At 48.0% G+C, this 16,567-nt stretch overlaps 5 non-coding genes across 5 annotated transcripts; 3 read left to right on the forward strand and 2 right to left on the reverse strand.

The window, feature by feature from the left end:
* Positions 1-1,597: 1,597 nt before the first annotated feature.
* On the forward strand, positions 1,598-1,670 carry TRNAV-CAC. The gene has a single exon. It is a non-coding gene; the product is annotated as a tRNA-Val (tRNA).
* Positions 1,671-3,880: 2,210 nt separating this feature from the next.
* Positions 3,881-3,951, forward strand: TRNAG-CCC. The gene has a single exon. It is a non-coding gene; the product is annotated as a tRNA-Gly (tRNA).
* Positions 3,952-8,021: 4,070 nt separating this feature from the next.
* On the reverse strand, positions 8,022-8,184 carry LOC119528294. The gene has a single exon (XR_005215610.1). It is a non-coding gene; the product is annotated as a U1 spliceosomal RNA (small nuclear RNA).
* A 1,051-nt stretch (positions 8,185-9,235) lies between these two features.
* Positions 9,236-9,307, reverse strand: TRNAE-UUC. Its single transcript has one exon. It is a non-coding gene; the product is annotated as a tRNA-Glu (tRNA).
* A 4,105-nt stretch (positions 9,308-13,412) lies between these two features.
* On the forward strand, positions 13,413-13,486 carry TRNAN-GUU. The gene has a single exon. It is a non-coding gene; the product is annotated as a tRNA-Asn (tRNA).
* Positions 13,487-16,567: the final 3,081 nt, after the last annotated feature.

A 16,567-nucleotide genomic window follows, 5' to 3' on the forward strand; every position in this document is an offset into this window, starting at 1 on the left:
GGATTAGCAAGAAACCGGCGAGTCGCAGGTGGCGCGGGGTTCTAGGGCTCACATGGAGAGTTGCAGGTCCCGTGATGCTGCCTGCCCTTTCCGCTCCTGTAGGAGAAGGATAATTGTCCCCTTTGTCCTATCAAGGAGGGGCCCTAAAGGGTCCTGACCCGATAGGAAGGTGGTGAAACCTCTTACTCTTCGTGGTCAGGGTAGGCGGGAGAGAAGACACAAGAGAGAAGGAGTGGCGGATTGGGGGTGGAAAGAGTCATGAAATTTTCTGATCTAAAGCTACCATGAAGTCCGCTTGGTCTTGAGCTGGGCCCTCCATCGCTGGGGAAGATACCTTAGACCAGTCGCGCCACGTCTCCAGTTTGAGGGAAAGCAGGACATGCCAAACACCGCGATCAGCTTTCCAGTGAGCACGTGACCCTCGACTTCTCCGGATTGGAATCCCCTGAACTTCTGGAGTGAAAGGAGCACTGAAACCACCGCAAAAGAAAATACATTGTTGGGGCGAAAATCGCACAATCTTCCCCCGACATCAGAGAAAGAGAGAGAGAAACAGAGAGTGAGGGAGAGAGAGAGAGAGAGATGGAGGGAGGGAGAGAGAATGTGACGGTCTTTCAGCAAAAAGAAACTCTCTCTCCCCTTTGGCTTTTTGTTGTGAGGACAACGTGTAGACGTCTCCAGACGCTACCTTTCTCTGAAAACCGCCCTTGGGTCTGTGTGAAAACTGGCAGTCCACGACCTGTTGAGCAGGAAGTATTTAAAAGGCAAACAAAACGATGGCTCAAGTATGGAAAAGGGTGAATAAAAGTGCCCTTGGAAGAGAAACTCAAGACAGGTAAGGAATCATTGGAGCGATTGTGAAATCTGTGTGGGCTTGTCCCTGGGTCCTCCACCTGGTCACCGCCCTGACACTTTTGCAGTCGTTACTCGGCCTCAAGACTAGCCTTCAAAGGAATTCAGCATAGGCGGCCGACTGTGTGTGGACCTGCGTCGAAGGTTCGAGGCTTTGCCTCGGTACCGGCGAAAACCCGAAGGCGTGACGGAAGTACTGGACTTCAACTGAGTGGAATAGAAAGAGCGACAGCGGCAGGCAAAGGAGGAATCCCCGGGTGAACTCGAAGCATGGATCATTTGTCAGGAGCCAAGAACCCCGAGCGCCGGTGCCGTGAAGAGTGCCACCGAGACTCTCGTCCGCAACCCGGGAGGCGCGGTTGTCCGCGGTGGGGAGCGTCGGGGACGCGGCGGAGCAGCAGAAACGGCCGGCTCCTGCAGCTCCCGGGAGCTGGAGAGCCTGTCAAGGCGAATCCTGTCCATGGGCGCTTAGTTCCAGAACCAAGCGAGATGCGGAAGACTGAATCCAGCGTGTGGGGCTCGGGGTCCTTAGGCGCAAAACCCTAAGCCAGGGCCTTTGGGTCGCAGCAGTCTCCTCTGCCCCAAAGAATCTCGCGGTGCTCTCCGAGACCTTTTTCCGCCACTTGGCTGCTGGTGCACGAATTTTTCGAAACCCAGTTGAGTTTGGTACATTGCAAACCACAACGGTTGGGGACAGCAGGGCGGGATTTTCCAGGACGCAACACCAGCAGCGGTAGGCCGTGCGGTTTCCGTAGTGTAGTGGTTATCACGTTCGCCTCACACGCGAAAGGTCCCCGGTTCGAAACCGGGCGGAAACAGCTTCTTTTCCTGACTCCACTCTCCCGCACTCCGTGGCGCTTGCTTGACACCTACCGAGTGGTGGCAGGCACTGGACGAATGCAACCAGCCCCAGGTCTTAGGCGCCCGGTATTCGCAGTGTTCCGCGCCAAGTCCCAAGGGCCTTCGGCACCGCCTCTTGCCCAGCATCCTACCCTTCCCTGTTCAACTGCACTCACTCAAAACCAGTTGACCCCGTCGCTTCTTTTCCGATCTCTTAATTCTCCACCTATCTATTTGTGCATCCTGTTGTCACTAGCAAAACTGCCTTGCCTTGCGTAGCTTCTAGGGAGTCGCAAAGTCAGACAGTACAGTTCTCTTCCTCTACACAAGGCTCACTAAAGTTTGAAATGTGCAGAAACCGGGATAACTGTCACACGGATCAAAGTATGATGTTTGAAGTTCAAACCCTCTCTCTTCAGGGTGAGACACAGGTGCTCACATGTACTGGTTGCCCCCTAGTGGCCACAAATCCTCTGCTGCAAACCGCGGGGGCGGGGAGGGGGGGTGTCTTCAACACTCAGCACTGAGTCTGGATATTTTCCTGAAAAACAGCCAACCAACCAACCAACCAACCAGACAGACAAACTTCTAACTAACTAACTAACTAACTAACTAACTAATAAACAAACTCACTTTTCAGGCAGGATTTTGGTTTTAGGAAAAGTTTCTTTAGTTATGCACAACCATGAAATGTTCAAAGAAAGCCTTGTGAGATTTCTAATTTCCCCTTCCTGCTAGGAAAGACAGAGCCCTCCGTTGCAAGCTGGAGACTGAGGCAGAGTTGACTTTTCACTGCCTGTGAAAGAACACGGGTGTAAGAATGAGATGCAGAGTGGAGAAGAAAAGCCTGGAAACAGAAAACCGCTTGCCATGTCTGGGAGTGGCTGTCAGAAAGAGAACATCCTGGATGGGCATATCCAGCGAAGAGGAACTTCAGTGGAAACAGCAGTTTTTAAGGCCATGTTTAACATTTTTCTTTGGCTATATATAATTTTTCCTTCCCGTCTCGGGGCGGGGGAGGGGTGAGGGGCGCGTTGGTACAGGTGAGCTTGGTGTGTTTATGACACAGTGTTTTGAAGTGAGTAAGATGACCGTAATACTTCAAATGTTCATCAGCGACCCTCCTAGCCTCATCTTAGGTCCCAGAAACAGTGCATTTAGAAAGTAAAATGGGCCCAACCTGGCGAGTTTACCTGGGAAAATGCAATCAAAACTAAGGGCGGAGTGCTTGTGATGGTGGCACTCAGTGTGGCTTTCCGACTACAGTGGATTCCCTAGCTCCTTCACACAGGATCCTTTCTTCAAGGAAGGGCAGTTGCATCCTTGGGATCCACAGAGCTGCCGGAAAGGGAAGCTTAATTGCTCTTCGTCACAGAGGACTAGGGATTGCATACTCCGTGGTAGGCGGGTCAAGGTCGTCTGCTTTGTGTACTTGGGCAAACTGGAGGCCAGCCATGGGAGCAACCGGTTCCCGAGGAGGTCGTCGTCTTGGTCCTTTTAGCTATGGGAATCTCCGCGGGATTTCTTCCCTCCCCTTTGAGCTAGTTCTCCCCAGCACCTTCCCGAACAGGAGAGGACTCAGCGCCTTTCTCTCCAGTCAGGACTCTTTGGGGGCTCCTCTTGGACAGGACCAAAGGGGCGGCTGGTTTCCCCGACATGTCCCTCATAGCTAAGCGTCTCCGGGGCTCAGGCTGAGCCAGGACGTCACTGCCGTCCGGTGGGAGCGAGAGGAGCCGGGGTGCGGCGAATGTTGGGGGTGATCAAATCTAACCACATTGGCTCCCACGAACCGCGCAACCACTCGTCGGGTGTTCGGAGAAGCCGGAAACGTGGCGGCTCTTTCCCCTGCAGGCCGGACAAAAAGACATATGAGGTCCTAAAGGGTCGAGACGATACTCGCTGAGATCACCCACATCCCTCCTGAAAGACCTGGAGGAAACGCTGATTTCGAGGCCACGGCTAAAGAAAAGCGCAAGCACGGTGCAGCAGCTCGGTGCGGAGATTAAGGTCTCAAATCCTAAGGAACGGCAGTGTAAGTTTGGGCGCGATGCTTCGTGGCTCTGGAAGGCCACTGCCGTACGAGCGTGAAAGGGAGAGTAGGAAGACCGTGGTGCCCAGGGAAGCTGAGCCTCATCGTTACCTCCCCTGTCTACCTGGAGCCGAGTGCTGTGAGGCTGAGTTGAGAGTAGCATTGGTGGTTCAGTGGTAGAATTCTCGCCTCCCACGCGGGAGACCCGGGTTCGATTCCCGGCCAATGCACTGGGTGCCCTGCGGCTCTTGGCTCCACCCCCTCCCTACCCTTTTGAAGGCTTGGATTAGCAAGTGCACTCACTCAGCCCATCCGTTGCATCCCAATACCGGGGGGCCCCCCTGCCAGGAGCAGCGGCCCCGAGAAAGCCAAACCAAACCCGCACAACTCACTGGAGAACCCATACTTAACGTCCTTCGTCTATTCTTCTGTCTTTTTATTTCTACTTTCTAAACTCCTGCTTTCATATTGAATTTCTGCTCACATGTGGGTGTTTGTTTTGTTTTGTTTTTTAACTATATTTATCAAAAAAATTAAAAAACAAAGAAAACATTTCAAACCAAACAAGACAATCAGAAAAACGAATAACCTAAAATAACTACATTGCTTTCCAACATGTTGCTAGCATAACCCGCCCCCCACCCCCACCCGCACCCCCACCGAAATTAACAAACCATAGTCGTTCCTGAGCATTCCCATAACATTAAGATTACTCTGCACACCTTATCTGTTCTTCTTAGGTTATCGTTCCTGCTTCACTAGTTGCTGTCTATCTCTACCTCCCCTACCTTCTGCCACATGAGACATTGATTTTACATTTTTCACAGAGTTCACATTAGTGGTAACACACAGTCTCTCTTTTGCGCCTGGCTTATTTCACTCAGCATTCTGTCTTCGAGGTTCATCCATGTTGTCATATGTTTCACGACCTCGTTCCTTCTTACTGCCGCGTAGTATTCCATCGCGTGTATGTACCCACATTCTGTGTATCCACTCATCTGTTGGAGGGCATTCAGATTGTTTCCATCTCTTGGCAATTGTGAATAATGCCACTATGAACATCGGCATGCAAACATCTGTTCGTGTCACTGCTTTCGGAGAACATATACCGAGAAGTGAAACTGCTGGATGGAAGGGTAACTCGAGATCTAGTTTTCTGAGGAACTGCCAGACTGTCTTCCAGAGTGGCTGTACCGTTATACGGTCCCACCAACAATGAAGAGGCGTTCCAATCTCTCCACATCCTCTCCAGCATTTGTAGTTTCCTGTTTGTTTAATGGCAGCCATTCTAATTGGTATGAGATGGTATCTCATTGTGGTCTTAATCTGCATCTCCCTCATAGCTAGTGAAGATGAACACTTCTTTTTTTCATGTGTTTTTTAGCCATGTGTATTTCCTCTTCAGAGAAACGTCTTTTCATATCTTTTCTAATTGGGTCGTTTGTACTTTTGTCATTGAGTTGTAGGGTTTCTTCACATGTGCAAGATATCAGACTTTTATCAGATACATGGTCTCCAAATATTTCTTTCCCATTGAGTTGGCAGCCTCTTCACCTTTTTGACAAATTCCTTTGAGGTACAGAAGCTTTTGGTTTTCAGGAGTTCCAATTTATCTATTTTTTCTTTCATTGCTTGTGCTTTGGGGGTAAGGTCTAAGAAGGGACCTCCTAATACAGGGTCGTGCAGATGTTTCCCTACATTACCTTCTAGCAGTTTTATGGTACTAAGTAGTCTTTGATGCATTTTGAGTTAATTTTTGTGTAGGGTGTGAGATAGGGGTCCTCTTTCATTCTTTTGGATATGGAAATCCAGATCTCCCAGCTCCATTTGTTGAAGAGGCTGTTATGGCTCCCATCTGCTTTGGCCATTTTCAGCCTTCATGTAAAAGTCTTTCGACTGGGAGTCTCAGCTCACTGATGATCATCCTAAGTATCTCATATTGACGTGGAAAGCTGAATATTGTCCTCTAAGGACTGGCTTAGCTGCACCTTCTGCCGTGTACACAGCACATGAATTTCCATTCAGTTCGGAGTATTTTCTAAGTTCTCTTTTCATCTCTGCCTTCCAAAAAGAATTCTAAACTGCCAAATACACGGGATTTCCTTCCTACGGTTTTGTAACTGAATTCTAGATGCTAGTTGATCCTCTTCAAATGTCTCACGATGAGCATATTCTCCTCCCGAGAGTTTCTGATCTTGCCTCTGACAGGCACTTGGGGAACACCACATCAATCCTGATGCCCTAAGGTTCCCCTGACTACCCAGGCTGTGTACTCGAACGGGAAAATCCACTAGAGGTCAAGTCTGTGGCCACGATTTCTCGTGTACTTTTTAAACTTCCCCTTCTACGGTTTGTAAAGTCAAGACTGCCTTTTACAAAGAACCCTGGGATTTGAAGGGGCAGGGCCAGATCGCATCACCCTTACGCTGGGAGGTGGGAATTGGGGTTCCACCTTAGGGTGGTGAGGACCACCTCCTTCGGGACTTCTCAAATTCGCCTGGGATAAACCTTGACCTTTGTTCTCCTTGTCCTCAAGAACACTGAACAGAAGAGACCCAATAAACTAGAGTTGGCACTCGGCCTCAGGGCAGAGGGAGCTTTGAGGTCTGCATTTCTACGTTCTCCACTGACACCTGCAAGTGTTAGTTGCAGGCTTACCAAGGGCCTTAGGTCTAAACTTTTGAAAGCTATCCGTCAAGCAAGCAAACAAACACACAAGCCACACAGTTAAATAAAATATATTGTTTTCTCTTCCTTTGACAACTAGACCTTCAAAATCACCTGGAGGGTAAAGCTGAATTTAGAGTCCCTGGGTGACTCGGATGCCACACCAGAGAAAGGAAGCATGGTGAGAGCTTTTCCCTTACCGCTTGCTCACAGGCCTCCTGCAACCAGGGGGTGTTCTGCACCGTCTACCCAGGCAAGCCCCATCCATTAACTATCTCTTCCCAAAAGGCTATCCCTTGACACCTCAACACAGCCCCCCCACTCCCCACACACACTCACACAGCCCTGGGTGTGGAAACGCTACACGTGGGTGAGGAATTCTGGGATTCCCTGTGGCTTGGACGGGTCTTTGGAGGAGAGGAGGCCACGGGCTCCATGTGGGAATGCCCTCCACGTTATCCTTGCCCAGTGAAAGAAAGTATAGCCCGAACTGGCCACTTCATATTAGGAAGTTGGCACCAGGCAAACAAAGCAGAAGAGAGCAGAGAAAAATAAATCAGTGCCAAGGAAGCCAGCATGTTGTGCCAACTGCCCAGAGTCCTCAACCTGAGATGGTGCCAATCTAGGGAAATTTGCCCTCAAGGGCCTGAGTGTTGGCAAAAATTCTCACAGGTAGTTTGGTTGGCGGTAGGATGGATACAAGAAAAATAATTGCGAGGCATACTTACCTGAAGTATTCTCTGCGGCATTAGTTTTGATAATGAGAGAACAGAACCAACTGATGATTCAAGGGTAACTGTAGTGTTTAAAGGTATATCAATATATTCAGACGTCAAAGCTAAGCAACTGCTAGAAAAAATGAGTTAGATGATAATACTGATTCGGGTGGTATTACTGATGAAAATAATACGACGAGATCACAATTCTCGGACACTAAAGGCACGTCTCACCTTTCTGCCCTTATGGAAAGCTCAGAACAACCCAAGGAAATGCGTGATCTGGGGTGGAAGGAGGGAGGTTCCCAGGCACAAAAGGAAGATAGGGACTCGGAGAACACCAGGATAGAAGAGGAGGAGGAGGACGGGGAGGGGGAGGAGCAAGCCGAGTGATATGGAAGCATCTGTATAACCCAGGCAGAGGTCGGGCGCTCGGCTCCACGGAGCCTCCCTGCGACCACAGGCCACCATGCTTTCTTCTTCCTGAAAGAGGCCCCTCCTTCCTTCGGTCCCCCGACGAGACTCTGGAAAGGCCTTCTCCTCACGTGGGAAGGGCACATGTCGCATGCCTTCCCCACAGGGCGAGGCCAGTTGAAGTCCCTTTGTCCTGCAGGAGCAAGCTAAACCGGCCGGGTCCCTCCCGCGAGCAATACCCCCGCCCTGAGGCGGAAACCTCAGGCAGAGCCCGACTCCCTGTGCCGGGTGTGCAGCGGGAGCGCAAGCGTAAGTTAAGCGCAAGCGTAAGTTAAGCGCGGCTGTGTGGCCTTGTCGGCATCCGGGCAGGCCGAGCTCGGAGCGCTGAAAAGAGCTGGGGAGAAATCAGCAGAGGTTAGGTAAGGCGGGCGCAGGAGAGGAGCACTGCCGACCAACCCCCGCTGGCGGGGAAATCGCCACTCTATCTTGACAAGAGAAAACGTCGGGACACAGCGCGCACGCAGCTCCCCACCAACACATTATGCAGCCGAGATTCCCGCATGTGGGGAAATCGCAGGGGTCAGCAGGCCCCTGGGTGCAGTGGGCCAACCTTGCCCTGGAAAAACCACCTTCGTGGTCGTGGCATCTACAATGCCACGGAAGTATGCACATGCATCCCGCCCGCACACTGCAAAGCCTCCTCTCTCTTCACTGCACACGCACGGTCACCACCCTCCCCGCCACCCGCCCGCCGCCATCCTTCCAAATTGCTCTCGCCCAAGTCATTAGCGCCCCAGCCGCCCACCACCGCCCACCGTACCGCCACCTCTGCCGCCTTGAAGCAGCCTCCGCAGACCTCCAGCCACTGCGCTGCCTCATCTGCTTACTGCACAGGCTGCCTCTGTCGGGTCACTCGGCGTCACCTGCCTGGGTCTCGCTCTCCTCTAGGGTTACAACGGATACAGTATTTATCTCCACACCTCTTGGGAGGATAGACTGGAAAAGAGGAAACGCCGAAGGTGCCTAGGTGGGGTTGAACTATACCATCCGCTGCCTGGTTATGGGGTTTTGCTGTGACACATCCCATCGTGTTGATCTCGTGGTGTTCATTTTTGCCCCTACCTTCTGCTTATGGCACCGATGACACTTTTCCATTTCTGCGTAGCTCACAAGCCGCCTGCGTTGGGCCCTGCACCGCCTCACTTACTCTACAGACGACGACCTGCAGCCCTCGAGGACCTCACCCAGCTGCTCGCCTCCCTCCCACCCTCGCGGGTAGCGCGCCCCCAGTCACCTCCTCCAAACGCCTAGTAAGCATTTTACCAGCAAACGGCGCCGAGGAGCCGGAGCTGACCACATTTCCAAGGGAGGCATTTCAATCGCCATGAATTGGCCTCTGCCTCTGCCTCTGTCCCTGCCTCTCCCTCAGTTATTCCGAGCTGAGTCCCAGCTGCGCCTCCGCGGCGGCTTCACTGTAGCGGGACAGGGATTTGAATCGCTGCTTGGCTGTGCCTATTGGGGAAGATGGTCAGTAGCCGTCTAAAGTCACTGCCGCATTACCATATCGGTGGTTGGTCTGGACATAAGGGAAGACTCAGCGCGTACTGTGAAGCTGCCCACTAGAATTTCGCCCCCTTCCTCGGAGCTTTAGGAGTGGTTGCGGAATCTGTTGTGCTGTGGCCCTTGGAGCACTGTAGACCTCTGCGGAGCAAAACGTTTCCCTGACCGGGAATCGAACCCGGGGCGCGGCGGTGAAAGCGCCGAATCCTAGCCACTAGACCACCAGGGAGCCGGCGAGCGTGTCTTTTCCACGGTGCTCCTTCCGGGGTGTAGAAACCAGTGCACTGAGACCTGGGAAGCCCCGGCTCACCTACCTTCCCGGCGCCGCGCGCACCCCTCCAGGAATCGTCCCCGAAGGCCGGTGCCTCCCTGCTTTCTCCACGAGGCGAGCCCGCAGGCGGCGCACCGAGCTCTCTGCCGGGCCGGTGTTGTGCCCGCAAGTCCTGCCAGGTCCACAAGCCAAGGATCGATGTGGATCTCCAGGCTGTACCTCCGAACTGATCTCCAGATTCGCCTTTGCGAGGCGGCAGCGTGTCGAGAGATGGTCGCGGGAGCCAGGCCTGTGGACCTGGTTAAGGGGAGAAGGCTGGAGGGGAGGCGCCCAAGGAGAAAAGGGGGCCGAGCACCGAGACCCCGACGTCTCCATCTCCGCAGAATCGGGGACAGCCTGGAAGGAAAACTCGGTCCAGCAAGGACTCGGGGTCCTGAACTGAACTCCCGATCTTCTCCCTACAACCTGCTGCACCTGGGGTTTGCCCAGCTTAGGTGATGGAAACTCCATCATATGCTGAGTCCAAGAAACGTAGACCCTGGTGTTTTCCTCAGACCCAATATCCAACTGGTCAGCAATTCATGTTTCCTCGTCGGTCAAGTGTGGACACTGATCCACACTACGGTTTCTGAACCTGGGCAGTGTTGATGTTTTGGATCGGAGAATTCTTTGCTGGGCGGCTCTCCCGTGCATCGTAGGATATTCAGCAACATCCCTGGCCTCTGCCGGCTCCATGCCAGTAGAATGCCCCCGAACTCCACCCGCGAGCCTGCGCAATTCATGACAATCATACATGGCTCCAGACATTTCTTCTCGCCTTTTCTGGAGCCTCACTCATCTTTCGGTTCAGTCTACAGAGATACCTTGGGGGCCATTTTATTCTGCTACCCCGAACATTCCAATACAGCAGATGAGCGGTGTTGAGGGGAAGAATGTACTTAGATTGTGGTCCCCTTCCCTCTGATCCCGCTTCCCAGCACGTGCTACCATCCCGGCTCCTCCCCGATCCCACCAGAGGAGAGTTAGGTCCTGGGTCAGCCTGAGCTCTGGTGACACCGGGCGGGGAACCACATGTAGGGGAAACCACCTGCTCCTTTCGGTCCTGCCCAAGAGGAACCTCAAATGGTCCTGACGCGACATGAAAACGGAGAATCCACTCTTGTTGGGGGACGGATAGTGGGGGAGAGGTCAAAAGGAAGCGAAGAAATCCCGTCAGATTTCGGGATCTAAACTTACTACGAAATCGACCTCCTCTGGAACCGGGTCCTCCCGTCGCTGGGGAAGGTGAGTCGCGTACCGGGGTCCAGTTTGCCAGAGTACACAAAGCATGCAACATGGCCCGCCTACCAGTGACTAGGCAATCCCCAGACTTCCCACTTGGTAGCACTTGAACTTCCCTACCCAGGATTTCTGTGAATTCCAAGGACGCAATCTTTTTTGGTTTTCAACTGCCCTTATTGGAAGAAAGGACAGCATGTAAAGGAAACAGGAAAACCACCAGAGAAGGGAGAGCAAATGTCGTTGAGACTCTCCAAAACACACACCCCTCTTAATTTTAATTGCAGTTTCCCAGGTAGACACCCCCCCCCCACACACACACACACACACCGGCTTGGGCTCATTTTACTTTTAGTGCACAGCTGGTGGAACCTAACATGAATCTGGGAGGTTCATGGAAGAAGATTTGAAGTACAGTAGTCATCTTTATTTAAATATGCATTCCAAAAAAACCCATACTCGTAACAAACACATCAAGCTCACCTAGGCCATATTTATAAAGATGGTAAAGTAGAATTATACATAAACAAATGAAAATGTCATCAAAGGCCTTTAAATATATGCTACTTCCACTAAAGTTCATCTCTTCTCTTTCTCCAAGAAGAGACATCCACTGCCGGACGGAAAATCAGCATTCTAGGTCTTGCCTGTTCGTCTCTGCTCCATATCTCAGGCTCTCCTGCATCTTCTTTCCAAAAAGTCAGCTCTCCTTCAGCCTCCAAATTGCAACATCACATCCAATCCTCAGCTTAGCGAATTAGGGACCCTCCATAGGACTCCAGCTCTCTTGAAAGGAGAGGAAATTGTAAATAAATAACACAATGCTTCGTACATCTCACGGTTAGACACAACTAAAGAAAACTGTTCCCAAGATCAAAGGCCTGGAAAATTAGCTTTTTTTTTTTTTTTTTTTCTCCAGGAAAAATCCAGATGCATTGCTGATTTTTGAAGGCATTTTGCCTCTTCATCAGCCCTGCAAACAAGTGGAGGTTTATTCTCATCGTAGGGTACAATAGAGGATCTTTGGTCACAGAGGGGCAATGAGTACAGGTGTGGGCATTTGTCCCACTCTGAAATGAGAGGGGTTAAGTAACAGCATATCTTGTTCTGTGGGATGGTTTCATCAGTTTTTATGTATTTTGAAATTTACTGAGCTGTATGGGAAAGAAGAACAAAACTGGAAGACTTGTACTACCTGATTTTAAGAGTACATGAGGCATCAGGCCACACAAGTAGAGAAATGGACTGAGTTGAGAGGCCTCAAACTGACTCACACGTATATGGTCAGCTGCTTTTCAAATCAATGGGAAAGGAAACCGTTTCAGTTAACAGTGCTGAAACAACTGGGCATAGGTGTTGGGGGAATAATAAACCTTTATTTCTACCTCACACTACGCACAAAAGTTTACTCAAGGTACATCCTAGCCGGAAAAGCATACACGCTAAAGCTATAAAACATTTTGAAAATATCTTTGTGACTCGGTAGAGGGCAAGATTTATTAAACATGATGAAGACAGTGTAAGTATGAAAGAAAGAAGTGATAAATTAGGCTCATCAATATCATAAATGCCTTCTTATCAAAAGACATCGTTAAGAAAGTGAATGGCAAGCCACAGACAGGGAGAAGATACTCACAAAACACATCTGACTACAAGCCCGTATCTGGAATGTAGAACGAGCACCTCCAACCTGATAATAAAAATATCAAACCACCTGTATTAGTTAGGGTTCTCTAGGGAAACAGAATCAATGAGAGGTGTCTCTGATTATCAAATTGTAAAAGTGACTCACGCAACTGTGAGCACGCACGAGTCCAAACTCCGTAGAGCCGTCAACAAACTGTCAACTCCAAGGAAGATGTCCGATGAACTCCTCAGGAAACGAACCGGCAACTTCGATGAACTCCTCAGGAAACGAAGTGGGATCTTCGACGAACGTGTTCGATGAACTCCTCAGGAAACGAACCGGCAACTTCAACGAACTCCTCAGGAAATGCTTCACTGGGCAGCCGAAGAAGAAGTGAAGGTCCTCTATCTGTCTGCCTTATAAGTCTTCAACTGATTAATTGGATTAAATCCAGCCAATTGCATTCTCTCATTGTGGAAGGCACGCCGTTTGGTGAGTCATCAGTCACAGCTGCAGTCAATTGACTGATGATTTAATAAACCAGCCTGTTGGTTTATTAACCAGCCTCAAACGTCCTCACAGCAATTGTTAGGCCAGTGTTTGCTTGACCAGACAGCTGGGTCATCTGGCCAAGTTGACACATGAACCTAACCATCACACCAGCTAAATTCTTTAAATGGGTAAAAGACAAGAGAAGCGATAACTCAGAAGGAAAGATACACAAATGGCCTTATATGAAAAGATACATCGACGAGTGCTCAATATTATCAGTTGTCAGGGACATGGATATTAAAACCATAGAGAGAGTACACCATTCCCAGTAGAGTGGTTCAAATTATAAAGACTGAGAACACCCAACCTTGGTGAAGATGTGGAACAACCACAAGTCTCACACCTTGTTCATGGGAATGTAAACGGGTACACAACGTTGGGAAAGTTTTGGCAGGATTTATAAAAGTTTAGCACGTACCTCTCTTTGATACCAGGAATTCCACACCTAGGCATTTTTCCAAGAGAAATGAAAATATATGTCCACAAAACCGCTCCTGGAATGAGTGTTCAAAGCAGCTTTATTCATCCGGCAATGGACTACTACTCGGCAACGAAAAATGGACAGAGTTCTTGATCATCAGGGTTATCCCCAGACGGGCCCGCGGTGTCTCCGTGGCGCAATGGGTTAGCGCGTTCGGCTGTTAACCGAAAGGCTGGTGGTTCGAGCCCACCCGGGGACGACTCCGACCTTCTCAAGGTGCAGGGTGGTTTGCAGTCCTTTCAACCCCGCACACCCTCTCAGACGATTGGTACATACGAGTATGTTTAGTTTAATCACATCGAGAAGAAACCTGGGGCACTGCCCTCATCATCATTTTTACCCTCCACATGGTTTGGTTTGGTTTGGTTTGGTTTGGTTTGATTTGGTTTTTTGATAAAGGAATCTCTACCCCGTTTTGTTTGTACTATTCTTTATTTGGTCCTTCCCACATACTTTTTTTCTCACACTGCAAAACTTCTTAATAGGTTTTCAAATATACACTTATTAGAAAAAAAATCTGTTTATCACATTAGATGATTATGTAAAATAAAAACGCAAATCACACATTGACAATAACCTCTGCAGTCCAACAATACCCCCGTCAATACAAATTTACAAATACATTTTTAAAAGAAAAACTGGAGACAATAGACATTTAAACCAAGGTAACTGAGACTAGACTACATTAAGTACTTTCTTTCATCAAGTACAATGAAGTTGGCATTGCTGCTTAATAGTCACTGACAACACAATTTTAGGTGCAATTTCATACAGTAGAATATGTTGAGTCATCTCTGACTCAACATGATGTCTTCAAGGTTCATCCATGTTGTTGCACGTATCAGAACTTCATTCCTTTTCAGGACTGAACCATATTCCATTGTATGTTCTTCCAGTTTGCTAATGCTGCGGTTTTGCAAAACACTCAGAAATGGATTGCCTTTTATAAAGGGGGTTTATTTGGCTACAAAGTTACAGTCTTAAGGCCATAAAAGTTGAAATTATTCAAAGCACATTCTCTGATCACAATGGAATACAATTAGAAGTCAATAACCATCAGAGACTTAGAAAATTCACAAATATCTGGAGGTTAAACAACACACTCCTAAACAATCGGTGGGTTAAAGAAGAAATAGCAAGGGAAATTACTAAATATATAGAAACAAATGAAAATGAGAACACAACATATCAAAACTTATGGGATGCAGCAAAGGCAGTATTGAGGGGGAAATTTACAGCTCTAAATGCATACATTAAAAAGGAAGAAAGAGCTAAAATCAAAGAACTAATGGAACAACTGAAGAAGCTAGAAATTGGACACCAAACTAATCCTAAACCAAGTAGAAGAAAAGAAATAACAAGGATTAAAGCAGAAATAAATGACATAGAGAATAAATAACACCAAAGGTTTGTTCTTTGAGAAGATAAACAAGATTCACAAGCCGCTAGCTAGACCAACAAAAGCAAAAAGAGAGAAGACCCAAATAAACAGAACAATGAATGAGAGAGTGTAAGCAACCCATAGCCTGAGCAAAACAGGCCTGCAGATCTTTGGTATACAGCAGTCTGCATGACTTAGGCAGCTATATGTTTAACCTATTGTCTTTCTGAGCCAGTAAGGGAAAAAGGGTAAACTGACCTTAAAATGTAATTTTATCCAAGCAGACAGGAAGCGACAGGCTTTTAGTCTCACAAAATGAGCAAAATGTAATTATTCAAGTGTTATTCTAGTCCTTCCTGCACTACCCCTTAGGTCAAAGTAACCTGTTCCTGCATCTATGCTCCCCCCACCTTAGAAAGGCATTTGTCTTAAACCCGTATAAAAGGCTTTCTGCCCTTTTTGCATTGCTCGGTCGTCTTCCCTGTGAATGTGATGCCTGCCCGGCGTGAGAGAGTGGTCATGATCTCTCCACGACTTCTCACCCTGTAAGTATCAGAAAATTCTCATCATCTTCTTTGGCCTTTGGACTGGCATGGCCCTCTTCGGCTATGACAGAGAGGCAACATTACTGCGGGTCCCAAAAAAATTTTAAAAATTATAAGAGGATACTATGAACAACTGTATGCAAACAAACTAGATAATTTAGAGGAAATGGACAATTTCCTGGAAACACATGAACAACCTAGACTGACCAGAGAAGAAATAGAAGACCTCAACGAACCAATCACGAGCAAAGAAATCCAATCAGTCATCAAAAAGCTTCCCATAAATAATTGCCCAGGGCCAGATGGCTTCACAGGAAAATTCTATCAAAAATTCAAAAAAGAACTGACACCAATCTTGCTTAAACTCTTCCAAAACATTGAAGAAAATGGAACACTACCTAACACATTTTATGAAGCTACATCACTCTAATACCAAAACCACGTAAAGATGCTAAAAGAAAGGAAAACTACAGGCCAATCTCCCTCATGAATATAGACGCAAAAATTCTCAACAAAAATAGTTGCAAATCAAATCCAAAGGCACATTAAAAAAATCATACCCCATGACCAAGTGGGGTTCATTCCAGGCATGCAAGGTTGGTTCAACATAAGAAAATCAATCAATGTATTACAACACATTAAGAAATCAAAAGGGAAAAATCAAATGATCATCTCAATAGATGCTGAAAGAGCATTTGACAAAATCCAGCATCCATTTTTGATTAAAAAAAAATAAAAAACAAACAAATGAACAAACAAAGAAAAACACTTTCAAAGGTAGGAATTGAAGGAAACTTCCTCAATATAATAAAGGGCATATATGAAAAACCCACGGCCAGCATAGTACTTTGCACAGGCCAGTACTTAATGTAGTCTAGTCTCAGTTACCTTGGTTTAAATGTCTATTGTCTCCAGTTTTTCTTTTAAAAATGTATTTGTAAATTTGTATTGACGGGGGTATTGTTGGACTGCAGAGGTTATTGTCAATGTGTGATTTGCGTTTTTATTTTACATAATCATCTAATGTGATAAACAGATTTTTTTTCTAATAAGTGTATATTTGAAAACCTATTAAGAAGTTTTGCAGTGTGAGAAAAAAAGTATGTGGGAAGGACCAAATAAAGAATAGTACAAACAAAACGGGGTAGAGATTCCTTTATCAAAAAACCAAATCAAACCAAACCAAACCAAACCAAACCAAACCATGTGGAGGGTAAAAATGATGATGAGGGCAGTGCCCCAGGTTTCTTCTCGATGTGATTAAACTAAACATACTCGTATGTACCAATCGTCTGAGAGGGTGTGCGGGGTTGAAAGGACTGCAAACCACCCTGCACCTTGAGAAGGTCGGAGT

The sequence above is a fragment of the Choloepus didactylus genome, chromosome 2 (genome assembly GCF_015220235.1).
Source record: "Choloepus didactylus isolate mChoDid1 chromosome 2, mChoDid1.pri, whole genome shotgun sequence".
Taxonomy (NCBI): Eukaryota; Metazoa; Chordata; class Mammalia; order Pilosa; family Megalonychidae; genus Choloepus; species Choloepus didactylus.